The sequence below is a fragment of the Tauraco erythrolophus genome, chromosome 18, assembly GCF_009769465.1.
Source record: "Tauraco erythrolophus isolate bTauEry1 chromosome 18, bTauEry1.pri, whole genome shotgun sequence".
Taxonomy (NCBI): Eukaryota; Metazoa; Chordata; class Aves; order Musophagiformes; family Musophagidae; genus Tauraco; species Tauraco erythrolophus.
The window spans coordinates 10,073,991-10,090,872 of record NC_141482.1 but is presented as its reverse complement, the minus strand read 5'-3'; the positions used below and the strand labels follow the sequence as shown (position 1 = coordinate 10,090,872).

General features: G+C 40.2%; 1 protein-coding gene across 1 annotated transcript in view; it reads right to left on the bottom strand.

The window, feature by feature from the left end:
- TSHZ2 (teashirt zinc finger homeobox 2) overlaps positions 1–16,882 on the bottom strand; it is a 139,757-nt gene that overhangs the window by 122,432 nt on the left and 443 nt on the right. The window lies entirely within an intron of this gene.

The window sequence follows — 16,882 nt, the reverse complement described above, 5'->3', positions numbered from 1 at the left end:
GTGATGACCGCGTAATCTCTTAGAGGCCATTGTGATGAGCCAGAAATCCTGAACTCTGTTCCCGACCCTTCTGCTGAGTCATTAAACTTCTCTGTGCCACAGCTCACCCACAGAGGAAACAGGGATAAGGAAAAATGTCTGCATCACAGGGAAGGTGGGAATACGAGCTTGGGAAATTCTGTTATTTATGTAGTATCCTGAAACCTTCAGAGAAGTATGAAGTATTTATATCTGAGCCACGTAAAACCTCAGAAATACTTAAGGTTCATCTGTCACTGTTCCTAACAGAGCTGATGAAAAAATGTTTTACAGTACTGTTACTGGGGAAATTAAGCAGTTGTGTATCTAATATCAATATATTTTTCATATGTCTCTTCTACCAACCCCACCCCCAAAACCCTGAAAACCAGTTCCTAACCTTTATTTAACATGCATACTGCCATAACGCCTAAAGAAACTGCATGATACAGATCTTGCCCCCGTCTGCTTCAGCTATGCTGAAGGTTCACCAAGAAACTGCCCTCTGCTATGCCTGGCTCTTTTAAAAGCCACACATTATGGCTAGAACTTTTGTTGGAATCACTGCACTTTCCAGTGTAAGGGTATGCCAGTTTGTCATCCTGCCAGTCCTGTTTTCCATCTCAGTCAACCGGGATAAACACTTAGCCCTCCTTTTTCTTTCCCTATTACCACACCCCTTGCTTGTAAGTGGCATAGATTACATCAGAAATTCCTTGCTGAGCCAGCTCTGCTAATAATTTTTGTTCTAAATCACACAAAAATCTGTGAAATGTAATCATGCCCATACTTCAGTCCACTGCAAATGCCCGGAAGATGAAATTAAGTCTTGCAAAGAGTAATCCATCTCTTACTCGATCACTCCAGGACTAACCATACAGCCAGAGCGATGGTTTACTGCGTTTGTGTGAACCCATGTTGCATGCTGAGGCCATGGGCTGGGAATCTGTGATCTGCCAGTCCAGATGGGATTAGAAATCACTGTCACATATAAAATGTCTGGCTCTCAATGAAATTATCTTTGAGGGGTAGCTTTATAAAGACACTTTCAACACACGTAGGACAGGAGTAGAAAAGGGGCTGATGTAACTGTACAGTTGAGATCAAATTCAATTATATCCGAGAAAGCTACATTTGCAGCATTTTCAGTGAACTCTTTCCCTCAGTGAGCACCACGCTGGTTACTCGGCCTCTTCAACATGAGAGTTTATTGACTTCTGCAGACTGATTACAACTTAGGCCACATTTTTCAAAAGCAGAAGGTGCCACACAACCATACAGATGCCACTGCATGCCCAGTAGACATGTTTCTAAAATCACCATGACTACTCACGCTGAGTATACACTCTGGCAGCACCACAGTGCCCCATTGCAGCACATTCTCCCCACGTGTGCATGCAGATCCTGATAACCATGTGTGCAGATACAGCTAATCAACAGCAGGATTTTCTCTCCCCTTAGCACAGATCTCTGGCCCCTGCTCTTGAAAAAATGCTCACTTATGTCTTACAACACATTTTTATCTAAATGGCAGTAATTAAATTTAACAGAAACCAGGGCTTCTAAATGAAGATATAATTTTGAAGCCAGAATTTCTATTACTTTTTATTACCTTTACCCATGTTTTATATGGCAAAGGGTCCTAGAACACATGCAGCTGCTAAACTGGGTGACTTAGTAAACGAAGTCAGCTTCTGCAGAGAAAAGCAGAGGAAGAAGACATGAGTAGATTCACTTTAGAAGTAAATTTAGAAATGAAATTTTGAGTCACTGCTGACTCAGGTAAAACTCCAATTTAATACACCACCTTTAAAATATAACTTCTTCTAGATAAGGCAATAATAATCAACTAGCCAAATACACTCAGAAGAGAAAGGGGAAATTCTGAATAGGAGTACAAAAATGAATCATTATTCTGCTAATGTTTTTGTTATTATTTTTACAGATGAATCTGAAAGCTCTTAGAACTCAATTAAGTTACCACAGGCAATAATGATAAAAAGCAAAATCAGGGCATATACTTTCTGTCCAGACACCATGGCGATGGGCACATTAGAAATGAGGTAGATTAGATAGATGAACTAGACAGACACATCTAACTGTCCTCCAGTGCACTCATTTGTTTGACAGCCTGGAAAATGCCAACATTCCTGAGATTAAATGAAAATAGAAAATTGCATTTTCACTGTAAAGTATACACAGAACTTTGCTATGTCAGTTGCTCTTTGATGAAATAAACCAGGGCCCAACCATGTCCTCCCAGAGTGACCCAAAGCACAGTAAGACAAGTGAAACGGTAATCAAGACACAACCAACTGGAAGCCCTTACACTGTTACCCTTTCACTCCAGGATATTAGTGGAGTGATATGACCGACCCACACACACTCATACATTGTTGCTCACCAGCCTAGGCAGCAGCTCCAAGAATGTCTTTGCATCTTCCACAACCAGGAGGAAATGGCTCACCTTTTGTAGGCAGGGCCTAAACCTTAATTAGATAATTACAAGCCAGCTGGGTGATAGCCACAATTATAAGTCAGCTGGGTGATAGCCATATTACATTAATTTTTCCTGAGCTCAACACCACCAAAAATGCTAAATTGCCCATCTTGCATTGCTATCTTGATATCATATTTCTTTTCTTCATGACTTCCACCTACTTTACCTTTATGGGCTGGTCAAACAATTTTTGGTCTGTGGTGCCTTTTCCCCCTTTGTTTTTCAAGAAAGTAAAAGTTAACCAATGTTTTGGATATAAAAAATAAAGAACAACAATCACTGGAGTGATTCTCCTAGGAGGTTTCTGGTCCAGGTTACAAATGTATTGGTGTTGCTTTTGCTTCAGGTCACAGAAAAGCACATGCATACACAATGACACACAGTTAGCACTTATGTTCACGTTCAACAGCTCCATACTTTTTTCTAGTGCCAGGATGTGCACGCCAGTACAGAGCCAGATTTGGCAGTATGCAATTTGGCAATCTCAGAGCCGGATCCTGCTCTTGCCCACTCTAGCTTTGACAGAAGTGCCGGCTGCAGCCCGGGGAGCTGTGCGACATCCCGGTGGTGTCGGGGAGAACAGAATTCAGCTCCTTGTGACAGTTTTCCCCAAACAACATCACAATCAGCCAAACACATTTGTAATCTACTGCAGCTGGTGTTTCTATAATTGATAGAGATATAAAAGCCCTTTTTGCTAAAGTTGTACTTTTGTGTTTTTTTTTTTTTTCTTGGGGGAGTTGTGAGAAAGCAGCTACAAAAAGCAAGCTTTAAATCTCAGATAATGTAGCTCCCTTTAGAATCCCAAGCTTAAAGCAAGTAGTTACGAGTTTTAGCGATGCAAAAAAACGGAGCTAAAAACAAACATTTATTTTACTTGACGTAGCAAAACAGTGGATTAAAAAGTTAAATCAATGTGCCGTCTGAATAGTTCCTGCTGTAGCTGCAATTTCAAATGAAATAAGAATGTTATAAAAACTCGTGCATATTAGGCACATTTGGAAATGTCTCCTTGTAACTGTTCTTTAAGTGTTCTGTCTATGAGCACTAACAGGTCACTGCACAGGAAATGCAAAAATATGTTACATTTTAATCAGGGCATATAAAACACTGTCTAGAATGTTACATTGCCCTTGGGAATCTGTAGTAAGTAGGGGAACTTTTACAAAGTCCAGGTCACTCTCCCCATTACATCACTGTAAAAAAAAAAAAAAAAATATTAGGTTAAATTATATAGATGTCATGTATTAGAACTTTCCCAGTTGTAGGATGATGGCTAAGAGATGCTTATTTCCTTGGAGAAGCTCATAATCACTCCCTTGTTCCCCTGCACATACTTTGTATATTGAAAATAGTGCATTTTAACTGAACCAAAATGTTTCCAAACAATTATAATGAAAGAGGACAAATATAAAAATGAGACTGTTCGTATACTCACTCTAACAATAAATTTCAGCACTTTCACCCTAACACACACACAAATTGAAAACTTGCCTGACTATACCTCATAGGTGATAAAAAATGAAAGAAGTGATTTTAGCAGAGATGTTTGGGAATGATTAAGTTAAAATGTCCCTAATCCAAACAAGTGGAAACCCAGATGCTGCTGGCATCATAGCATCCCTCTGCCCCCCTCCAAACATTTCTCCAAATGATTTACCTCTGTTTAATCCAAATCACAAGTTTACAATATCTTTAGCAAGTTCACAGAAACAGCAAAAGAGTAATGCAAGGGTGACTGCTTTCTAGATTAACATTCTCTGGATTTTAGTTATTTAATGTACCAAACTGGGAGGTGACACAAAGCTGTACAACATCCTGAAGGCGACCTGCCCCGCTCTCGCTGAACCTGGTTCAAGTTTTGTCACCGACTTCCAGATAGAAAGATTCGATTTCTATGAAAAATCTCCCAGGTGGCTGCAAATGAAATAAAATAAAACCCCGCGCCCCAAATAAAACAAAAGCCAGAGCCCAAGGGCCCAGCGCCCGCGGGAGGGGGTGGCAGGGACCCACACGGCGACGCGGGACGGGCCCTGCGCACCCTGCGCGGCGCGGCAGGAGAGGGGCTCTCTCACTAACGGGCCCTTTTTATCTCAACAGGTATCTGTGGTTGAAACTCCCGCCGTTGTTCTTTGCATGTTCTCCGAGCTGCTCACTTTTGTTCAACAGCTTCTTAACTGCCAGCGATTTCCGCGCTTTGTTCCGCCCTACCTGCGGCGCCGCGCTGCCCCGCGCCCCCCCCGCCCCGCCGGCCCCGCAGCTGTGGCTGCTGCGCCCACTGCGCGGCTGCCACGCACCCCTCACGGCGCTGCCCGAGCCCTTCAGGCCCCGCGCCTCGCTGCCGCCCGCCTCTCCTCCAGGCTCGCGGCAGGGAACTGGGATTTTCCTCCTTTCCACGGTGCTTCGCACCGGCCCCGCGACCACTCCGGAACCGCCTGCACGATGCCTCGGGGACGGGACGTTTAACAGACGGGGGCGGGGGGCACGGCTCTGGCGAATTTTAAGTGAGTTTTTCTACTTTTTCCACACAGCAGAAGGTCCCCCCGGGCTGAGCGCCCGCCTCAGGAGCGCCACTGCAGCCCCGAGGCACCCGGCGCTCCACGCTCCCACCGCAGACCCAGCGGCGGCCTTACGGATGGCACCTCTCTTCCCAGCTGGGGCAAATTAATTCCCTGCACACATCCATCCTTGCCTGCGATGGGCCCAGCCTGGCTTTTGACAAAAGCCGGCTGAGGAGAGCTGGGAACTGCACACGTGGAACCACACTGACCTCCACCAGGTCCTCACCTGGACAGAAACTGAGATGCTGCAAGAGCTCATGCTCAATGTCATGCTCTACAGTGACTGGGCAATGGAGTCAAGCGCACATTTTTACCACCATTTTCTACAGATATCTGATCATTTTATCCTCGTTGCTCCTGTCCTTTCCCCTGCTTGTCCATGTTCTGCTCCCTAAATTTCCCTGCTTCCCATCTCAGGCTCTGGGCTCCAGCTAAACACCAAACACAGACCATTTCTTCATCCTCCTTTGACTGCTCAGACCCATTGCTGCCCCTGCAGCAGGGAAAGCAATTGTCCTACTTATCCTCAGCTAAAACGTATTTTAAGGGAATGTAATTGAAAATGAGAAACCGGGAACAGAGCATGCGTGGTGGAGATCGCACGTCGGAGAATGCTGTGTCACCTTCTAAAAATTCTTTGGCAACAGCAACTTTTAGACTTTATAAGTCAGACAAATTTGGGTGGATTTTCTCAGGGAAAGCAGAAGATATCTCTGAAAAATGTTCAAGTCACTGCCAGAAAGCACAGTGGTCCCACAGCTTTGAAATAAACCCTGATGTACGTCTTAATTTTTTGCCAAATAACATCCTACCCTAAATTTCAGGAAGAACATTTTAAGAAAGGAAACACAGATTTTGATAATGGAAATGGTTGCTCTGAGCAGCTCAGAACTGGAAATATTAGAACCAGTAGAAATCATGCCTCTCAACAGAAAACCCCAAACAATCTGGACTATAAGAACTGTTGCACCCAGAATATAGATGTTATTGTTGCTGTGCCCAGGCATATGCAATATGCCAGCATCCATACAACAAGGCCTCGATTGGTTTTCTGATCTTTTCAAGACCTTCCCTGTGTTTTTTCCCCTTTTTGCTATCACATAGCTGAACTTTTACCGCATTGAAAGGCTGCCAGGCAGGTGAGGGTGCTGAGCCCTGGGCAGCAATATTGGGTACTTGTTCCGCCTCATCCACAGCACGTTGCCTCTCCGGTTCAAACAATTCATCCAGTTAGAGGGATCATCAGACAAAAATAACAAAACAAATCTATAATTCTGAACACAGAAAAGGTTGATGACTTGGTTTGTGTTATTTGAGCTGGTTTTTTTCTCATGCACAAGTAAAACCATAACTGATCGAGGGTACAAAACCCAAGTTTGAGTCCTTGATTCGGTCAGAGGGGCCTTTGGCCTTAAATTTCAGTGCAGACTTAAAAATTGATAGGAATTTTTTAATCATCGAGTATTCAGCTGCTCATTACTGACATACACTTTAATGATGTGCCCATAAATTTTGATCTGGTCTTTAAAACACAATTTCCTCAAATTCAATACAAAATCCACTTGTGCACCCAAACTGTGAAATGAAGTCCCGTAATTTTGTTCAAGTGCTTTTTCAGTTATAAGATATATTTGAAATACAAAATTGAAGTAGTTTGCCATGTCAAGTGACATTTTGTTAGCTTTTGACAGGAGAAAATATTTAATACCCTCATTTTTTTCCTGCTCCGAATATTAGTTTAATTGTCACAAATAATTAAACACTTATGAGTAAAAGACATCTTCAGACATTTTGACAATACGTATTAAGAGATGCTTTAAGGGAAATCTGCACAGATCGGCTTTTATTTGTTATGCTAAACGATGATGCATCCTGATTACATTTGTTCCTTATTTGTGTGTGCAACAGGAGACGTACTGTGAATGATCTGTAAGGAATAAAATGACAGTATTTGACAGGCTAGGAAATGTCTGGGCAAGGATACTGGATAAGGAACCCTTAAAGGGCATTGTTTGTGGAGGGGCAATGGGATAGAGACGCTCCCTTCAATCTCAGGCAATGAAAGGCGTCAACAACTAAATTACAGTTAATAACAGTAAGAAATAAACATAAATTACATATACAAGGCTCAGGCCCAAGGACTTTGGACCACTGAAAATATATATTATTATATCAATTATCAAAGAGAGACAAATTCCCATCATGGGAATTTGCATACAAACTCTAATAGCCTACTATTCAGAAACAGAGGCAAGCATTAATTTCCACATGAAAAGGAGCCATGGGAGAGCTTCCCAAGTCCCCAGCTCCAGAGAAGAAAGCCCTACCTGGTGATTCGGTATGGAACGATCTGGCCTCTGCTCCACAGGGTAGCAGGTGGTCTCCCAGGTATGGCAGATTAGCCCTATATTACCTAAGATTTATTCTGAGTTCCTGTCAATATAATGGCTGAAAAGACCATTCCTGAAAGGTAATATGGTGTGAAAATAAACATAAACAATCCTTAATGAATCCATAGGCTATTACTTGCATCATATTTCTTCTATAGGCAATACATACATCTCCACTTTAGAAAAACAACGCTGCCCTTGATCGAGGTTTAACAATTCCCATTTTCACCAGACAAGGAACCTGAGGAAGGTCCATGGGAACTGCTTGGTGCTAAAAGCTTTTGAAAATTCAGGTCTCTCTTTAAATGCCCACGTAAGGATTTAGTCTCTTAACATTAGAAGCTGACTTACAAAAATCAGAGCCTCAAAATTTATTACCAGAGATTTCCAACAACCTCTGGCAGTCTGGGTGGAGGAGAATGTGTGTGTCCTGTTTCGTTGTAACTAGACCAGGTTTTCCATATTTCTCAGGGCAATGCATTATGTACTATCAGAAATATAAAGCTAGATGCCAGGTCTGATAAAGAAATGCAGAACAGTATATGGGGGGAAAAGTAACTGTAACCAAATTCTCTGGTCCTGAAACTTATCACTGACCCAAAATGCATCTGAGGATAATTTAGAGAAGTTAAAGAACTTCAATCATTCTGCTTCAAACTATTGCCTAGTAAAGCTCCTTTGGCTTGTTAACAAAGTTGAGAGAGCTCTGCTTTCTTTGACGGTGAGTCCTCCCACTTTTGGGAGCTCCTGGACATGAGCAAAGTGCTGCATCCTCCACCACGAGGAGTTGCACAGAAGGGATGCATCTGCCTTTCCAGCTCCCCTCCACAGCCGATTCCCCAGTGCCCCAGCTGGGCTGCATCCTCTTCTCACCCCAGCAGCAGGCATGTGGATGCCTTGAGCCTCCAGCCCGGCTTTCTCCCCTGGAAACCGCACTGACGATAGAAATGTGATGTAGTACCTAGAGCAGGGAATTAGGAGCAAATGCTGTTTGACCTTGAGCAAATCAGCTAATACCTCCTGGCTTCAATTTGCCTTTCTGCAAAATGTAGGGGAAAATATTCTATTTCACTAGGGTTATTCTGAGGAGTACACAGTATTAGTAAGAAAACCTTGGAAGAAAGGTGCTAAGTGTGAAGAAATATTACTCCACTTCCTAACAAAGCACACATATACCAGCAGGAACCATGCAGCTAATCAAAAGCACTAGAAAGCTTTTAATTTTTTTAGCATTTAATGCTACAGATGATCAATATAACTACTTAGCTTCTTTCACCTTCACATGTTAATTTAATGCTACTTGTAGTGTGCTTCTAAATGTTATGACATGGCTGAAAGAAACACAAAAAACCTAATTTTGGGAGACCAATATACCAGCTAGCATAAGGTTATGTTTCTTCGATACAAAATTGTACATCATGAAAACATCCAGCTCTTTTCTGTGAAGTCCACTCACGCTGCGGGAAGTAAATGAGTTCTTCCTATATGTACAAAGAAAATTGCAGGCTTTATAAATTGTGGTGGTGATTCCCAGTGTAATTCACACAAAATTATTTATATATGGAAAATTCAGAGTAAAATCTTTCTACCAAAAAAAAATTACTTCTGTCCAAGTGGAGGGTGAGTGATAGAAATACGCTTGTTGTCTGCACGTACCAAACAGCACCAACATGCAGATTTTCATTCCGATCTCTAAGCAGAGTTTCACTAGAAAGAATCTTTGCTATTAAGGTATCCCAGAGAATTTAATTATTTTCATTAGAAACAAGAACTGTGTGCTGCTCCTTTTTCAATAGAAATTCTGCACCAATTCCACATAAACAGACCAAATATCACTTCAGCAAAGTTGCTCTGGGAATATTTAAGAGCATTTTTTAAGTTATGAAAGCAATACTGAATGAGATTTACTACAATTTAAGATAAGTGGGTCTTAATTTTATATGAACAGAGAGACTTCAAAAGCAACCAGAAAGAGTTCTGATTATATTGTGCTGGAATATTAGGCCTTGTGCAAAATTGCCCCTTTTCTCTTTTGCATGCATAAAAACAAGCACAACAGGCTTTTCAATTAAATGAGTCTTTTGAGAGAGATGCAGGAAGAGCCAGAAAGCTCCTTAAAACTTTATTGCTTTTCATCTTTGTCAGGTAGGGATGTGTATTAAAAATGACCTGTTCTTTGCAGTACACAGTCCTTCCTGCAAATTTTTTTCTTCCTGTTCGACCTATCAATTTTAAGAGTTTCCCAAAATGGGAATGGAAGGATTGATCTGGATTACTTTTCCCCATCTACTCAGTAGTTTTGCTTTTCTATAGCTGTCTGTAGCTAAGGATGTTTCCCATAGTCTCCTTAGCATTGTGAGTAACTTTAATGAGCCTCAGTATCATTAGACGATAGCAGTTTACAGAACGCAGGGAGAAAAGACACAGAAAGCAATAAGATACAGCTATAATAGATACAAGCCATGGAGATGAAAGAAAGAAGTCAGCATCTCATTTGCATTAATACAATAAAAATACAGCATTAATGTTGCTAGTTGTAAATTTTTTTTCAATAAAGTTGAGACTGATTATATCTGGAAAAAGGCAGGCTGTGCATTCCTCGTAGGTCTTGCAAGTGTTTAGGCTTTAAAGAGCATTTACTGGCTATTTACTTTCTAGATTTAATTGCCACTAAAAACAATCTCCACGAAACTCCAATCGAAAGCCACTCCTCAAGAACCGATGGTCTGATCTCTCAAAACTGCTTTGTTTATAGCAATACAAATTCAGAGCTACTATTCACGTAACTCCACTCCATCATTATGTTATGTATTTTGTTTACTGGTATTATGTGTGTGTATGTATATAATTATATACACAGACACATACACCAGTTCATCACCAGAGTAAGTCAAAAGCAATATCGCCAACCTTGTTTATTCAAAAATCACAGAGCGCACACTCAAAAATCATGAGACTAGCTGAAAATTATGAGATGTTAAAAACAGTCACTTTGAGAATCATGGCATTTTTCTTTTGGCCTAAGAACTCTTAGGCTGCATGTTTTCAAGCTCCTTAGTTCTCCATAGCAAGGAGTTTAAAGTAAATTTTCTTTTTAAAATACATATTGGGCACTTGCATAATCACCAGACTCCAGCAGCTGAGGCTTTAAAGAAAACAAACACTAACAAAGGACTTTCAGTGGACACAGCTGCCAACATCACAGGTATTGTAACATTTGGGCAAATATTGATGGAATAATCAAAAACTGCTCTAAACAACTGAGCTTTCCAGCTTGTATCCATAAGAACAGTGCATCTCTCTCCCAGGCAGGTGCTTGTCTCTCCTTTTCGCAGGTATGTATGTCTGCATGACTGAAGAGGATCTATCTCCAATACATTTAGGACTGTTTGTTCTATTTAACTGTGGAATTTTACCAACACTTGGGACCATCGGGTGCTGCACGTTACAAACTATGTATTTTTCACAATCTAATCTTGTCATTTTGGAGCTATTGTTGTGACTTTCTTTTTCCTAGGGCAAAGAGGGAAAACATTTCTTTTAGGGAAACAAAGATTCTCTTCATTTTTCTAAATGAAACACTTAGTGCAACACTTAGATCATAAGACCCGTTTTTCCACTTCTTTATGCCTGAAAAACCTCACAAGGTAACGGATGAAAAGCCAGCAACAGTTAAAGAGGGATGTGTAAATCTAATGGGAAACAGTGTGCTTCTATGATGCGTTTCTCCTTGAAACCTTAAAAAATACTCTGTTCGCTGTCAAGGTATTTCTGAGTTGCAGAAGCCGTTATTGTAACATGGGAAAAATTACTTGGTGCCAAGATCCAACAGCCTCAAGTGAGAGGTGACCTTAATGAGAAAGAACTGATTTTAGTCCCTAAAACTACACGGAACTTTTAGGCTTCCGATTTGCAAATCCGTCTTTGTGCATTTACCTGAGATCTGCTGCTCGTGTGCACAACGTAACACCGCATGTTAAAAAAGGATTCTTTAAAAGACCGTGTCGTCTACTGGTATCAAGGAACACCACTTGATAATTAGCACAGAGAATGGAAACGTGTTCGAGAAGTAAAGTTAACCGAGCAAGCAAAATATCTCAGTCATGCAGACTTTAGAAAAGAATAGCATGCAACCATTAGTGACAGAAGTTACAAGCAGAACTATCTCTAGACTTAAAGCTTAATGGTACAATCTGATCCCTCTTCAGAGGCAAAACATTAGTAAAGAAACATGTATATTAAATTTTGTAGCTAAACAGCCCAGTCTTACATAGACAGTCTTTACACAGGCCAGTTACCCATTCAAGCAAAGCGCTGAGTAAGAGCTGCAGAACTGGACCCACTCTCATGTAAATTATTGTAATTAAATAGGTAATGAAAAATCACTGCTCTTGCACGAATGAAATGTAAGACTTCAGCTGAGAGCGTAATGTGTTTCCAATTGACTCCTGTATCAGATTTGGAGACAGATGAAAATGTCTCTCTGCTTGCATGAGCACACTTTAGAGGTAAAACTTCACAAATATTCTCATTTTGCAGAGAAGAGGGAAAAACAAAGGCTTATTTTAGCAGTAAAGTCAGTAGGATCCCCCCTTTTTAAGGCACAATATGGTACACACACGTCTCAACCCGAGAGGCATTAAATAGAATTTGAATCATTTTACTTTGCGTTTGTTAATAATACGTCATCCAGTAGAAGAACCAGGCCTGATTCTCCCCTCCACTAGCTGACATGATATTTTTTTTACATTTGAGCTCTTAAGATCTGCACAATAGCTTAACACAATAAGTGTTTAGCCTCTGGTTCCAACTGTAATTGATAGAGTACAGTTCCATTCCCTCTGCTGCTGCTAAGTTGGGAATTGCAGCCACAGCAACTGACAGCTTTTTTTTTTCCGCGAGTCTGGAGTTGCTCTCTGGGAGTGATGTCCTCATCGGGATGGGAGGTAAAATGACGGGAGAAAGGCTCACCCTGGCCCTGTGCTCCGGAGGAACTCCAGGGACCTCTTCTAGGGGAAACTGTTACTTGAGGTGGGTGCTACTAATGAGAGCAATAATCAGGAGGAGAAAGTGCTGGGAGGAAACACCAAAATCCTGCCGTTTTGAAGAAAATGGGTTTTTCGATTAGAGAGTTCCAAAGAGGGAGAGCAGTTATGCAAAAGAATTTCTGACAATGAACATGTTTTTAAAAGTGCTATAAAATTGTGTCATTTGCTGATGGAAACATCTTTTACAGCAGCCACAGGGGCTGAACTCTTGGTGAGTCCCACTCTTCATACAGTGATAATATAGTGTGCTTCAATATGTGAGAATAAAATTGAAATAAGGAAACAGTAAGTAAACTGAATATGATTTCAAATTGTCCCATTCAGGCCTGAGCTTTGACATGGGAAAAAATTACACAGCAGCTTCGGGCTTACTAGCTGATTCCAGAATTTAACGTGGATGGTGACTAATTTTGATGCCTCTTTCTTTGCAAAAGTACCTATTTTGGAATATATTTAATTAACCAGGATTTAAAGGCTCCTCTTGTTTGTGAACACCTTGGCTTTTGTGTCATCTGTCAGCATCGTGATGTGCACAGTAACTGAAAGGTTCTGAGGCATGAGCTATTTAGGTAGTTTTGATGTGCACTTGCTTTTCTGGAAGATGTTTAAACAAAGCAGTGCTGCCATTTCTACAGTTTCATTCAGTGCTGCTTGCTTGGAACCTGCTTCAGTTGCCCCTGTAATAAAGGATACAAATAATATTCGAAAAGCCACAACACTCTTGGTTATTAATACATGTATATATCACTTCCTTTCATCACAGAAATATATGTATCCGACCTAGCTGGTCATTTACTCTGCTCTCTGAAAAAGCAGAATTTCACTTTCCAAATATGTTTCTGTTTTAAATAACCTTTTACTACTAAGGTGCAAACTGCAGCTTTGAAGCACTGACTGCTAACCGTCTTCTGTTTGCTGCTGTATGAGGACTCTTCAAAAAACAAAACTCTGTTATTCTACAGCTCCAATAAACAAAATAAATGCCACTGATATCTGTTCCTGCTGTACTTTTCCAGAGCTTTGGTTCTTAGATAGCCTATTGGAGCTGGGAGAGGAAAAAAAAAAAGAAGAAATACAAAATCTCAGCCGGAAAAGGCGTTAAGTCCAGATTCCTCTTTGCAGGCTTTAAAAAAGCAAACTAGCAATTCATGATCACAAAATAAAATATGCACATTTAAACAAGCTGCAGGGGAAAGGAGAGTTTAATCCAGTGAAATTGTGTTTGAAAGCTATTTCATACCCCTAGGAATAAAATCCGAATAGCAATTCTGCTTTGCTCCCACCCTTTTTCCACCCTTCTGTTAATATATTACCATTTGTTATGGAATCGTTACAAGACTTCTAGCCCAGAGGTGGCCGCGTTTCACTGAAGGATGAAGTACTTTCTGGGCCTGAGTCTCTTCTTACTCGCAGGAGCAGAGAGGACCCATTGCAACTGCACTGATGCTGCTAGTACAGCTATTGGCACCTGAGCAAAAGAAGAATTAGGCCCACAGTTTGTACAGCTCTTTGTGATTCATTTGGGTGAAAGCTCCAACACAAATAGGTTGTTTATTGTAAACAGAAGTATGATACTAAAGCAGGCACTGATATAAAGAGCTGTAACGATCTGCTTCAAGAATTATCGAAATGGAAATGACGATCTCAAAAAGGAATGATGGTTCAGAAAAGATTCGGCCCTGGGAAGATCAAAGTGCATTTGACATGGTTTCGGTGTTGATGTGAAATAAAGTGTCTTTAAAAGTGTAATTTGAGATCAAAAATCCCCATCATCAAACATAAATAGTGCCCCATTTATCCAATTACACTACCTTGTTTCATTACAATGGTCTGTAATATATTTCTTAGGAATACAAGGCTTAAAATTAATAATAGAAAAGGACAAAATTGCCATGTATATTTCTCTAGATAGATTTTCATCTAGCAGCAGGACTTCACTTCTGATTCACTCGCTGGTTCTCTCTAACCTTTACATTATTCATTAATCAAACTAGAAACCTGCTTTCAAAGTCAGTGCGTGGTAGTAATTATTTACAGTTGTGCATAGTATTTAATTTTAAGCAATGACAAAAGCAGGCATGTCCAGAATCATAAGGCTTATCATTTTTCTTCCCTTGGAGCTGAACTATCTAAAGAAGCTAAAAGTTGCAAACTTCTCTTCAATATCTCTGCTGCCATCAAGACAAAATGCAGTGCAACTGATACCTTTGAACTTGTACAACTAAAAATAAATATAAGTGAAAATTAAGTAATATATAATGTATAAACTCCTTTAAATAAAAGGAATAAGGAGCTTTGCTATCAGCCTTGATGAGCAATTCATTTCTTACTGCACAGTCTGTCTACTGTCACTTTGAGGTATTTTTTACCATACAAAACAGAACCTCAGTACTACCCCTGAAAATGAAAGTCAGTTTTAAGAACTATATACAACAGGCACGTCTGCTCTTTGAAAGCCCCCCTACAAACACACAAATACAACTTCAGAGCAGGAGAACTATTGCAAACATATAAACCTACTTCAAATTGGTTATGCTGAATGAAACTGGACTGCATTTGCAGTATTTTGCTCACCTGAAACAACATTGATCAGAGGACAAATATAATCAAAGAAATGCACCAGTAAAGAGCAACGCACGTTTTACAATGAGATTAAGAAAGGAGAGATGTTACTGTGGTCATTCACATTTCTACCTCATCATTAAGACTCTCAAAAATACTGTAGCGTTCTGGATAAACACGTATCTTACTGTATTGTCAGCAGGGAAATCCCGGGAAGCATGGGCTTTGCTCGCAAAAATTTACTTACTCTGTAGCCCGTGTTTCTAAAAAAGAACAGGGTGCCCCTTCTACAAAAAGATACTATACACATTCCAAGTGAAAATTCTGCTTTGAAAACAAAATAAAATGAAGCCTCATACTCCTGACAGAGAGAAAAAAGGAGCAATTCTAGCACTGTCACTGTGATGATCAACATCCATGAAAAAAATAGCTATTTATCCTGCAAGTTGAAGACGTTAATGCCTTATTCAGATATAACCTCTTTGTGAATAAAACAATAATAGCAACTCATCAGAGAGTTCTTCTGAATACGTGTATATATATATATATATATATATGCATTTCTAGCTTAACTATTATTTATGGTTAAAGAGGATCTTTGTTTGCCAGGAATCATACTGGCAACCTGCAGAGGTACATTCATTGGTCACGTCCCAAAAGACTCTGCCTGCATACCATTGTCCTACACATATATGAATACAGCAAAATATGTAAGTTTATAAAAGTTATGCATGTCCCAGTTTCTCTGGAATAACGTTTACCTTTGAATGAATCCCAAGCACTACTTTTCAAAGTTTATTCAAGTATGCCACTAAACTTGCCCACACATTTGGTCCCACATATAATATGCTACACCTAGAAAATATTCAGAAGGGGGAGGGAAAATCAGTAAACCATTTTTGAACTAAAAACATAAAATATTAGTCTTCTTTAGAGAACTAGTCTGGTGAAGGACACAAAGAAAAAAAAGAAGGGAAAAAACCCGCCTACATTAAAAGCCAAACAAGATAATAATTGTGCATGTCTGGCTAAGAGAATCTAGAGGGCAAGCCTTACGTCATTGGCACTTGGGTTACCATGGTGAGTGATTTATTGATATATATCAAGAATGAATAGATCAAAGGCAGCAAGATGACAGGTGATCAATCAAATGTCAAATCAAAGCTGGCAATCAACTGGAAAGCTGATTTTTCAGTGGGTGGGTCTGGCAGAAGAAAAATGAACTTCCATATTGCGCTTCCCAGAAACAAAACCCCACCACACTATTAAAAAAAAAATAAAAAGCAATTAAGCAGCCTGAAAGAAAACTCTTTGAAAAGATTTACTATACAGGCCCACTCATCTGTTTCTTTTTCTTGGCCCCCAAAAGGAAAAGAACACGCTACAAATGACAAAACAAAACACTTCCAAAGTTGCAAACTATTTTCTTCTTTTAAAAAAAACCCAAAAATTGCAAAACCACTTGGCATGTGCAAATATATAAACTCGGCTACAAAACAAAAGAAGGATTTGATTTGAAAATGTGGATTGTCTTCTAACAGTCAGAACGTTTCATTTTATTTCCTGTTGCAATTTTCACCACCGCTGATCAAAGGCTGAACTTCCCCACCGGGTTCATCAGCAGAGACAGTCCCTGTACTATTTCAGGCGTGCACAGCGCGCACACACACACGCACCCGGCCAGCACTGCCACCAGAAACGGCGAAATAAAAGATTAAACACACCGACCCGCTTCGCGAAACACACGTTTTCAAAACAAAAACCAGGAAGGGAAAAAAATAAGAAAGAAAGGGAAAAAAAAAA